Raw genomic sequence first — 12495 nt, 5'->3', positions numbered from 1 at the left:
CGGACCTTATGTAGGTTGCCTACGTATCCCATATCCGATGGGACTCAGACCCGCGCAGTTCGGCCAATTTTGACTTTTGAAATGATATTTTTTTGTAAAAATTCGGCAGAGTTCCGGGGTATTCTCAAGCATTGGGTTTTTCTTTAGAACCGGGTTTACATCACTCTTGGTCTTTTCCTCTCTTTCTCTTTTTCCCCTCTTTTTTTTTTGATTTTCCTCTCTTTTTCTTTTCTTATCTAGCCGGTCAGCATGCAAGCCAAAACAAATAAATGTTCACGTAGCACATAGAATGCATCATGATGGTCTGTTATTTTGGGTACACCTGTCCTAGACGGACCCAACCCCTGTGTTGAGTTCCCTAAGCCAAAATGCACGTGATGCAAACAAGCGATCCTACTAGGGATCCAGCATGAGGTTGTGTTCTTCTAGGTTTAAAAAACCTGGGATTTTGGTCTAGACTTGGGGTACCCGAGCGGACAACTGGGGCCGAGGAGGGGGCGCGTACCGGGAGCACTGAAGTCTGCCCGGCTTTGTCGCTTGCCCAGCCTCGCTCTATTTGGTATATTTTCTAGAAAAAGCGGTCTACGCGAACGTATGCACCAATTTTTTAAAAAAAACTAAAGGGGTGGCGTAAGAAGACAATTATATACAATGCAACAATATTAAAGCGGTAAACAGATAGCATTTAGCACAAGGTTCACATAATGCAATAATATCAATAATAAATAACCCGAGTAAAAATCATGAAACAAGCTCGAATTCTTGAACCCTGAACAAAAGTTTTGGGTTCGGTCCCCAGCAGAGTCGCCAGAGCTGTCACACCTCCCTTTTTCTTACTACACCTCGAAAGGGTATAATAAAGGGAGTTATTTCCAACTTGAAGTGACAATCGAAACGGGATTCATTTTATCAAAAATTCAGAGTCGCCACTTGGGAGATTTATGGTGTCCCAAGTCACCGGTTTGAATCCCGAATCGATGAAAAGGTTTGACTCTGTTTATGTCTGCGAATCAGAAATCCGGGTAAGGAATTCTGTTAACCCGGGAGAAGGTGTTAGGCACTCCCGAGTTTCGTGGTTCTAGCACGGTCGCTTTGATCCTACTTGGCTTGCTAAATTATTTAATTACTGATTTTAGAACCTATGTGCTTGTGCTTCTTTCACTACTTTTAATTAAGAAAATTATCTTGAGACGGGTTACGCGTACGTATACCCGCCTGTTTGGTGCGTCAAAAATCATGTCACGCGAACGTGTCCACAATCAACAACGCTTAATTATTATTAAGAGTGTTTGGGCAGAAGTTGCGCGAACGCATACTCCGGTTTTGTTTTTAGAAATGTAGTTGTGTTACGCGGACGTATACGCAACCACACTTAGTATTTTAAGCGACCCTAAAGGATATTCTACGAAATATTTAGTCAATTTTGTATCTAATCCATAAGAAATTAATACAAGGGCCACATATGATTTAATGGTGAATGGCACCCTTCAAGCTATGTAAACTAGAATTAATTAATAGCCCGTCACCCATTTTATTATTAAGAAACGTTTGATCGAAGTTGCGCGAACGCATACTCCGAATTGATTTTTAGAACGTGATCATGTTATGCGAACGTATACACAATCACAATTGTATACTAATCTATATTAAGATAAGAATGCGAATTTAATCCCAATTCTACTTTACCTCATCCAAAATCCAAGGTAACATCCATTTAAACCTTTAACATGGATACTGANCGGATTTACTACATCTCGAAGGCTAGCAAATTCTAATAGCAAAATCGATAAACACCAAATTAGCACATCATTCAACAGAATAGAGTATCACACGACAAGCAGAACACCAAATCTCTTACACCTGACAATTCAATTTCCCGAATTCAAACTCTATAACTCTTATTATACCTTTCAGTCACACTAAAACAGAGTAAGGGAAGAAACGAACCGGAGAATGAACACAAATGGAATGGGAACTTGACGATCTCGACTGTCTCCAACCCTCAAGCCCGAACAACTCGCCGTATGGACTAAGATAGTTTCAGATTCAAACAATTAAGGAACGATCACACTTAGCAAGAAACTACCACTAATCCAGAACTGATTTTAGCCTAATTGATTGCATATCACGACAGAAAACCAAAACCAGCAAAGAAGAAGCAAGAGGAGGATTTTTTTTGACACTTAGAATTTGAACTACAAGATGATGTCAAATTCTCAGATTAAACATGTTCAAAGCAGGACAGAGCCTAAAGGTGACACCAAAACACTCCAAGAGATCTATGCAACCACAAATAAGATGTTGAAACCAAGCAAACATTCATCAGTTACGCATTTGACACTAAAGAAATCTGCGGATCTAAGCATGAACAAGAAACTAAGAAGCAATCACTCAGCTTAATTCATGGGACGATTTTCTTTTAAACATGTCACTGCTCCTTTGAGTACGAAACCACATAACTAAATAGCTCCGCGAGGACAATAATACACCAGAAGATTCCAATTTAATCCTATCTCAAGTGGAGATAACACACCAACTTTGACAGTTCGAACAAAACTATACTTCGACTAATCAGAGACCAGATTTCGGACATTTTCCCCATAAACAAACCACGGTCGAATAGTGATAGAAAGGCAGATGAGCACACGCAGCTACATGTTTAAATGGATTTCAAGGTCGAAGAATCATCTGAACACTCATTAAGCAACATATGAAATCATGGAAGAGTTGAAAGCAAAACATTAAATAAAACCGAAAACAACCACACAGGCCTCATCTATTACTTTAACTGAATCATTTTACAGTTCATCCATAGCTCACTTCACAATAGAAATAAAAGGGAGGAACAAAAGTGAATCTGGAATGAAAAGTGAACTAGCCTCAACACTGAAATCAACACAGAGCAGCAACTACCACAAATCGACGCCTCGAGCAACAACGAGTTCAACTATCTCGGACAGATTCCGTCTTACCCAGAATCCGGAATCGAAAACGGAAAGATAGACCTTAAGACTTCGACATTTTAGACAGTAATAGACATTGGAATCAAACCATAGAACATTTTAAATATTTGTATTTTTCCTCTGTTCTCAGACTCATAACCAAAAATGAAACAAAAGAAGAAAAGAGAAACGTTTAAACCCTGACTTTCTGCTTTCAATTTCTTTCCGAAAAATTCTCTCCCCCAAATCCGTCCCTCAAGAAAAAGACCTCACCTTATATAGACTTCAAGGATTCTCGAAGCTTCTGCCTTCCTCACCACGAAATCCCTCTCTTATCCCCAAATCCGAAAAAAAAAAGAACCACCAAAAATCTTCACAAAGAACAAAACTCGGACAAAATGGAAGGCGTGGATGTGATTTCTCACATCCAACCGCTCCCATTTAACCAAGATTCATCCCAAATTAACAAAGCGCGTGAGAATGGCAAAATGCTAAAAATATTCTGTTAGAGGACGGTTATGCCACGTTGGAGAGAGAGGAAGAGAGACCATGTGCGTTGAGCTGGGGAAGAACTCGTCTGAAAACTCAGACAAGTTGGGCGAGTTCGAACGAGCAGAATTGGGGCTGGGGATGGGCGTTGTTCAGTTCTTCACAGACTATGGTTTACATTTGGGATGAAATTATTAGATGGGTTAACATTTTAGGGGGAGGGGGGCGGGCTTGGGGTGGTTTGGGCTGGGTTTGGAGTAATTTGTGGGAAAACGTTTGGGCTTGGTGAAATTAAAGACTTGGCCCAATTAATACCCTTTCTCTTTCACTTCAATTTTCTTTTTAATTTCATTTCTCTTTTTAATTTCTTTTTTTTTTCAAAATTAAAATAAAAACTTAGATTAAAATTAAAAATCAAATTAACCTATCAAATTGAATTAATTAACCCACAATTAATTAAAAAAAACAAATTAAAGGAAAAACTACCAAAATTCAAAATCAACATTAAAAAGTGCAAAATAAACTATTTTTTGTGATTTTTTCCATTTTATAAAATAACTCAATTACATACTTAATCCTAACATGTCAAAATTAACTCCTAAATGCAAATGCAACACATTTTTTGTACTTTTCACTAATTAAAATTCACAAACAAAAATGCAAACAATTAACAGAAAATGTCACAAAAATCCACAAAATTGCAAACATTGAAAAAAGTTATTTTGTTTTGAATTTCTGGGAGTAATTCATATAGGGCAAAAATCACGTGCTCACAATCATCAACCGGGTTTTCTACCAAATGATCAGCCAAAGCTTGTGCCTTCATGGCCGTATGAGTGACATAAACAATATCAAACTCTGTGAGCAAGATTTGCTACTTTGCCAATCTGCCTGTTGGCATCGGCTTCTGAAAGATGTACTTCAGGGTATCCATTCGGGATATGAGGTAAGTTGTATAGGCCAAAAGATAATGCCTAAGCTTCTGGGCAACCCAAGTTAAGGCGCAACATGTCCTTTCCAAAAGAGTGTATTTGGCCTCATAAGTGGTGAACTTTTTGCTCAAATAATAAATTGCTTGTTCCTTTTTGTCGGTGGCATCATGCTGACCCAGAACCCAACCAAAGGAACTATCCATTACTGATAGATATAAAAATATAGGCCTACAAGGTTCTGGCGGGACCAAAACAGGGGGATTTGACAAATATTCCTTGATTTTATCAAAAGCTTCTTGGCACTCATCTGTCCACTTGATAGCAGCGTTCTTTTTTAACAACTTGAAAATGGGCTCACATGTGGTTGCAAGTTGCGCGATGAACCTGCTGATGTAGTTCAACCTCCGAGTAAACTCATGACTTCTGTTTTGTTCTTCGGGGGAGGCAACTCTCGAATGGTCTTTATCTTGGAGGAATCTAACTCAATGCCTCTTCGACTAACTATAAAACCTAACAGCTTCCCAGAAGGAACTCCAAATGCACATTTGGCTGGATTGAGTTTGAGATTATACTTAGCCTTTCAAAGAACTTTTTCAAGTCTTGCACATGATTAGCTTGTGTTCTGAACTTAATAATCACATCATCAACATACACTTCAATCTCTTTGTGCATCATATCATGGAAGATGGTGGTCATAGCCCCCATGCAAGTTGCCCCTGCATTCTTCAAACCAAATGGCATGACCTTATAACAGTAAGTTCCCCATGGAGTGGTAAAGGCGGTCTTTTCTGCATCTCCTTCATCCATCAGAATTTGGTGATGCCCAACATAACAGTCCACAAAAGATTGGATCTCATGTTTAGCACAATTGTCAACAAGGATAGAATGTTGGGTAAGGGAAAGTTGTCCTTTGGACTTGCTTTGTTCAAATCCCTATAGTCATCACAAACTCTGATTTTCCCATCCTTCTTTGGAACCCGCACAACATTTGCTAACCATGTAGTATATCGGACGACCCTTATCACATTTGCACTTAGTTGCTTCGTGATTTCTTCTTTAATCTTCTCACTCGTGTCTGTCTTAAACTTCCTTTGTTTTTGTTGGATAGGTGGAAAATTAGGATATGTGGGAAGCTTATGGACCACTAAATCGGCACTCAAACCCGGCATGTCATCAAATGACCAAGCAAATACATCTCTGTACTCGAACAAAACTTGAATTATGGCATCTCTCGTCTTTTGTTTAGTATGAATGCTTATTTTTGTTTCTCCGGTTTCTTCAGGACTTCCCAGGTTAATTGCCTCAGTTTCATTTAAGTTAGGCTTAGGCTTATTCTCAAATTGATCCAATTTCCTTTTTATTTCCTTAAGAGCCTCATCTTCATCATACCCAACTTCTTGATTCATTATTTCGAGATTAGACAACTTTTTAAGATCTGGGCATGAATTCCGCGTGCATGTCATGTTTTTAAAGCCAACATTAACGAAACTAAAAATGATAAGAAATTAACAAAAATTAGGGAAAGGAAAAGACAGAATTCTACTATGAAACTGGAACTTTATTTCATTGAATTTGAAAGGATAGAAGGGTTAACATCAAAGCAAAGCAATTAAATTAAAATATCTGGATTACAACCCTGAAAATAATTCAAATACAGAAAAAGCAACAAAACAGACTACCAAGACTCCTTCCTGATGGGAAGAGGAGCTGCTTCCCAGTTGTTGAACGAGGTATCTGGACTAATCAACTGAACACTTGCACGGCTAGGACCCTCACCAACTTGAACCATATTGATCTCATAGAACATCTCCTTGAGACCCTGGCAAACTTCATCAATGTCATCCTGAGTAGAATGATTTTGGACTTCTTCAAATTGTGGCTTGATAAAAGAGTAAGCAATGTGAGGGATTGGTTTGGACAAATTCCAACAATTCTTTTTGCGGGCCTTGGCTCTGTTTATGTCACTGATGTTGGTTTAAAACCCAAGCCAAAGGTATCTTTCTTCGAAAAGGGAGCACTGGGGTTCACAATTCCCTGCAGAGAGGATCATAATCCTTTTCCTGGTTCATAGCCATTCCTCAACATCAGCGAAGCTACCATCATAGATGTGGCTGAAAGACGGGGATGCAGAATTGGTTTTCCTTCTTCTACTTGGTCCACCCCAATCACCTCAAATGCTTTATATATGAGGGATTCACATCCTTCCTTGGCCTCGATACATGGAATGGATGGGTCATTATAGACGGATGAGTCGTCCTCCCCATGAACAACAATTTCTTGCTTGTCATACTCGAATTTGACCATTTGATGTAGGGTGGATGGTACAGCTCTGTCCATATGGATCCACGGCCTTCCCAAAAGAAAATTATAGGAAGTTTTCATATCCAACACTTGAAAGACAATGTTGAAATCAACTGGGCCGATATTCATGGTGAGTTTGATTTCCCCGATAGTGTCTCTTCTTGAACCATCAAAAGCTCTGATGCTGACATTACTAGTTCGAATTCCGTTATTGTCAATGTTCAGCTGTTGTAGAGTAGAAAGAGGGCATATACACTTGAGCCTCCGTCAATCATGACTCCTTTTACGTAATGCCCTTCATGTTTGACCATAAGATGCAAAGCTTTATTGTGCCCGGCCCCTTCCTCAGGCAACTCATCATCGCTAAAAGTAATTCTATTTACTTCAAAGAATCTTTCAGCCATTTTTTCTAGCTGATTCACCATTGTCTTTTCTGAGATATATGCCCCGTTCAATGTTTTGATCAATATACGGCGATGCTCTTCCGAGCGCAAAAGCACAGATAACAAAGATATCTGAGCAGGGGTTTTCCTTAGTTGGTCAATGATTGAGTAGTCTTGCATTTTCATCTTCTTAAGGAATTCCTCCGCTTCTTTTTCTGCAACGGGTTCTTTCACTGGCAAGTGACTTTCCCTGGCTTGCTTAGCTTTTCACAATTCCTCTAGTGAATAGCACTTTCCAGAGCGGGTCAAGCCCCCCATTTCATCTGCTTCTTCAACTATCTCTTTTACTTTATATGTCATGACAATCTTGTTATAATTCCGGGGAATAGCTTTTGTGTTTGTCACCGGGAATTGTGCAACAGGTCGGATCACAACTGGCTCTGTTGTATTTCTCAAACCATTATTCGGAACGATCTTTTGAATGCCCCCCAAGGATGTAAAGTTTTGGCCCACCCAATTGAACCTCAACCTTTTTTGTGCTTCCAGGGACATAGAGAACCATTTTTTCAGAACCTGCCAAGTTTGAACTTGAGCTCACATCGTTCATGGTCAATGGTGCCAATTGCGGTGGGCTTACTATCACTTTTGGCTCTTGCCCTATGGCTCCAACATCCATCTCTGTCTTGCCAGACTGCTTATAATCCCGATCATCACAAATCATCCCAATAAAATGTGTATTATCATGAGCTGGGAGCGGATTATTTGTGATATTAGGAGTATCCTCATTATTTGTTACCACAATTGTCTTTGCTTCAATCAAATTTCAATGGCTTTCTTTAATGTCCAACAATTTTTGGTACTATGACCTTGGGTGTTAGAGTGATACTCACATCTTGCATTTGAGTCAAAACCTTTTGAATTTGGATTCATATAACGTGGCATGATAGGTTCAATCAACTTCAACTGTATCAACTTTCAAAATAGGCTTGTATACGATTCTCCAATTGGGGTGAACTCTTTCTTTGGCTCCTGTTCTCTCACATATTCCTATCGGGGACGAGGATTATATGGCGCCTGAAAATTCGGCCGGAGTTTATGGGAGCCTTGAGGAATCGGTGCCCGCCATTTGGTGATTGGGAGGCCTAGCATAAGCCTGAGTAGTAAACACTGTGTATTATTGTGGGAAACTGAAAACTGCGGACCCTGAGGCGGATAGTAATGTTGAGGAGAATTGGATTGTCCTTGTTGGAATTGCACGTAAGAAGGAACTATTCCTCTTTGAACTCCCCCAAACCCAGATGCCATCATGGATCCTTCCTCCTTTTTCCGATTTCCGAAACTGCCTGACCCGCTTTGAATTGCTTGCGTGGTCGCATTAAGGGATGTCTGACTCACAATTTTGCCCGACTTCATGCCATTCTCAACTATTTCACCAATCTTAATCGCCTCAGTGAAAGGTTTACCAATGGCGACCAACATGTAATGAAGGTAATCAAGATCCTGAGCTTGGAGAAAATAATCGATCATTTCTGCCTCTTTCATTGGTGGTTTGACCCTAGCAGCCTGCTCTCTCCACTTGATTGCATATTCTCTAAAGCTTTCTGTTGGTTTCTTCTTTATGTTGACAAGAGAGGAGCGGTCTAGCACTATATCAATATTGTACTGAAATTGTTGGACAAAATCTTGAGCCATGTCGTTCCAAACGTGGCAGTGAGAGATGTCTTGATCTATAAACCACTCTGAAGCAATTCCTGTTAAACTTTCCCCAAAATAAGCCATGATTAGTTCTTCTTTGCCTCCCGTTCCCCTCAATTGGTTACAATACCTCTTCAAATGAGCTACGGGATTACCATGCCCGTCATACTTGTCAAACTTGGGGGTCTTGAAGCCGGGTGGGAAATGAACATGGGGGAACATGCACAGATCGTTAAACGAAACACTCTTGTGGCCTCCCAAATCCTGTATGTTTCTCATGGTTTGTTCCAAGCTCTTCATTTTTTTGGTCATTTCCTCTTGTTCCATATTCTTGTCGGGCTTTTCGATCTCAATTAGGAATACGTTTTGAGGAGTATGCTTATATGAATCTGGAACCTTGAAAGTCAATTCTGGAGAGTAATGTTGGGCATCATGAGCATTCAGTTATGGATCATTGTTGAGCTTTTGAGTGGGAGCCGATTGAGGAATAGTGAAAGTAGGGACAATGGGTATGGGTCATTTTTGAGGGGTGCGGTTGGAGGACGTGGAATGGAGGTACTGGGGATAGTGGGAAGGTTAATGTTCGGACTGAATCCAGGTTGGTACAATGGGTTACTTGTTATGGATATGGGCACTTGATTTGCAACTGACACATTATGAACATTATACGTAGGCCCTATGGGTAGCGGGGCGGTGCCTGTCCATTCACCCAAGCTTGGTACATCTTTGCCAATTGTTGTTTCAACACTCTTACTTATTCAACCAGTCCCGAACCTTGTTCGACCATTTGTCCATGGACATTATCATTATCTGACTCATTCTCACTGTTGTGTGCCATTCTACTTTTTCCTTTTGATCTCGTGTTGTAAGGGTGAGTTGCCAGTTTAAACCACAAACCAACCACCTCTGTTTAACTTTATCTCAGTAAACAAACAAAAAATGTGTTAGAGTTAGGCATTTAGCAGATATTAATCACATATTGTATGTCATGTACCTAATGCCATTTTATTTCTAGAATGAGTTTGGAAGGCTTCATGCTTCATACCGGCTTATTGGTTTATTGGTTTATTTTCATCTTGAATTTAACGCTCTCTTTTGTTTCCTTTTTTTTATTATTTAATTTTTTTCCATATTAATTATGGCTATGATCGCATCTGATGGGGATTGCCTACGTATCATGACGTCGCATGAATCAGACCATTACGTAGTTCAGGGGAAAACAATAATAGTTTTTTTTAACAAATGAAACAATGCAATGATAGAAAGGACATTACATTGAAATGACTTAATAAACTCGGACAAGACTAAAAGACAATGATTTAACAGACTCAACAATGACTCAAACTAAAACATGATGACTACATGAAAAGTTCTAACAACTACGACTATGCTTCAACTCCACAATCTTTTTGCTTTCAACCACTGGAACATCTGATCATGGTGGGGCTTGACCTGGCTGACCCCCCAATGTACAGTACATCCTCTCTAACTCTGCTGCAAGATGACGGGAAAAAGTAGGTGCATGCTCCAAAAACTTCTTATAATCCATCCCTTGGCAGTTCACATAACTTTGAGCAGTATAAACAGCCAAATCATGGACTTCCTCTCTGAAGTACTGAAAATTCTGGTCTCGATCTTGTAATTGCTGCTGGCGTGGTGGCTATCTCTCTTATGTGGCCCTCACGATCTAAAGTTGACTCCAACTGAGCCAGAAGTCTAGCCTGCTCGAGTCTCGCCTGAGCTCTCTCCCTATCAATATCTGCATGCTGGTATTCTTTATTGTGCATTCTCATTTCTTCCAACTGTGCATGGAGCTGAGCTTCCGAACGTACCCAATAGGCCTTCTCTCTCTCGAACTGAGCGCTCTCTTCTTCAAATTTTGTTACTTGGCGGTCCTTACTAGATTTGGCCTCCTTATTTAACTGTATATTTTTTTCCTTGGCTTTGTCCAATGCCTTTACAGTCTTTGCCAAGATGGAATCATAATCTTGCACCTTTTCCATCAGATTGGCAATGGTTCTCTGGTCTTTCCAACTTCTCACTGGCACTTCAGAGGCTTTCTTCATCTGTTGAAGCCGAACATGGAGGGCTTCATTCTCGTGGATCAGACTCTTCTTTTCACCTTCTGCTTCTTGTGCTTGTAAGTCTTTCTCAAAATTGAGGTTTCTTAGGCTTTCTTCTAAGGCGTGAATAGTTGCTTTGTATCCCTTTTCCTTCTCACCCCAATCCAACCGTTCTTGGATTTTATCATTAAAGGCTTGAACATGCGGCCTTTTTACGGGCCTTTTGGGCTTGGGTTCTGGCTCATCATCCACGCGAGATCTCTTCTCAAACCACATAGCATAACCCGGTTCTATCTCACCTTTCGTAGGATCTGGCACTTGGGTATCATCTTTCAAGTAGCGACAACCATTCCAAATTTGTTGGATTAAAGCTTCAGGGAGTGGGGCTTCGGGGTGTAGCTCAATCACTTGCACACTCAAATCTTAATCATCAGGCACCACTTGGTACCTTCCTAGCTATCTAGAACTCTCTGTAGCACATACGGCTGGACACTTCTCAAACCCAACAGCAGCAAATAACTATTTAGGGTCGACATGTGTATCACCTTTCTTACCAAGAGCCATCCCAAAGTCCAGTCAATTTGACTTGCATTTAAAGATCTTAGGTGGGATATCCAGGCTTCCACCCCTTCTGGAGAGTTATAATCTTTTATTCTTTCTTCGTAACTCTCAATGAAATTATCCTTGCTCGGACCATACCGCAAGAACTTGGGGTGATGTTGGAGATGTTCAATCAGCCACATTTGCAACAAATATTGCACCCTTCGATGAATTTTGCCCCGGACTTACACAAAGTCAACGCCTGATAAATGTCTGATAGAATGATCGGGGCAAAAGTATGATATTCCTTGGTAGTGAGGACCTATACTACCCTGGCTATGCGGGTATCAATTGTCCGCTCCTTGTTTGGGAAGACCATGATTCCTAGAAACGCCACTATGAAGGCGAAGCGACGGTGAATCTGCCATCTGTCCTTAAACTGCTAGTTGCTAAGGCCCTTTTCATGCATTTCAAACCCTTTTGGCTGCCCGAACCTAGAGTACAGGAAGTAGAAAGAACAACACCCTTTGACTACGTTGGTCTTTCTCATTTGATTACTGATGTTCAGAAGACCGAAGAATCGGTGTACATAGGGAGCCTTCGGGAATATGAGCTTCTGGTTTCTCAAATTCCTGCCGAAACCGGAATATCCAACTATCTCTTCTAAAGTGGGAGTAAGCTCAAAATCGGAGAAGCGGAAGATATTGTGAACAGGGTCCCAAAAAGTCACTAGTGCCTCAATCAAATCATCGCGTGGTTTAACTTTCATAATATCTGTGAGGGCTCCCAGATGCTTGGTGACCCATTCCTGACCATCTTCTCCTAAGTCATACCACCACATCTGAAGCTGAAGTGGAGCCTCATCTACAATCGTCAACGGTGTGTTCTAGATAGTGCTCATTTTGTACCTGTGGGTGGTTAAGGTTAGGGTTGACACTGGTCTCAAAAGACAGAACCAATGCACTCATTTTGTAAAACAATATTTTGTATATAACTCAATTTTAAGAAAAATCAAAGAGAGGGTGGCTATTTTTGCAATTGTGGCCGAGGAAAGGGTGGCTATTTTTGCAATTATGACCCCCTTCGTACTTCCAAATATAGCTTTAGGTCGTGGATGGGCATGATGGTAAAAGTGATGCCCAATTGACAG

The 12495-nt window shown here is 40.4% G+C and overlaps 1 pseudogene; it reads right to left on the bottom strand.

Moving 5' to 3' along the window:
- LOC109229913 lies at positions 11539–12246 on the bottom strand (annotated as a pseudogene).

Source organism: Nicotiana attenuata, chromosome 7, assembly GCF_001879085.1.
Source record: "Nicotiana attenuata strain UT chromosome 7, NIATTr2, whole genome shotgun sequence".
NCBI lineage: Eukaryota > Viridiplantae > Streptophyta > Magnoliopsida > Solanales > Solanaceae > Nicotiana > Nicotiana attenuata.
This window is presented reverse-complemented; position numbering and strand designations above follow the sequence as displayed.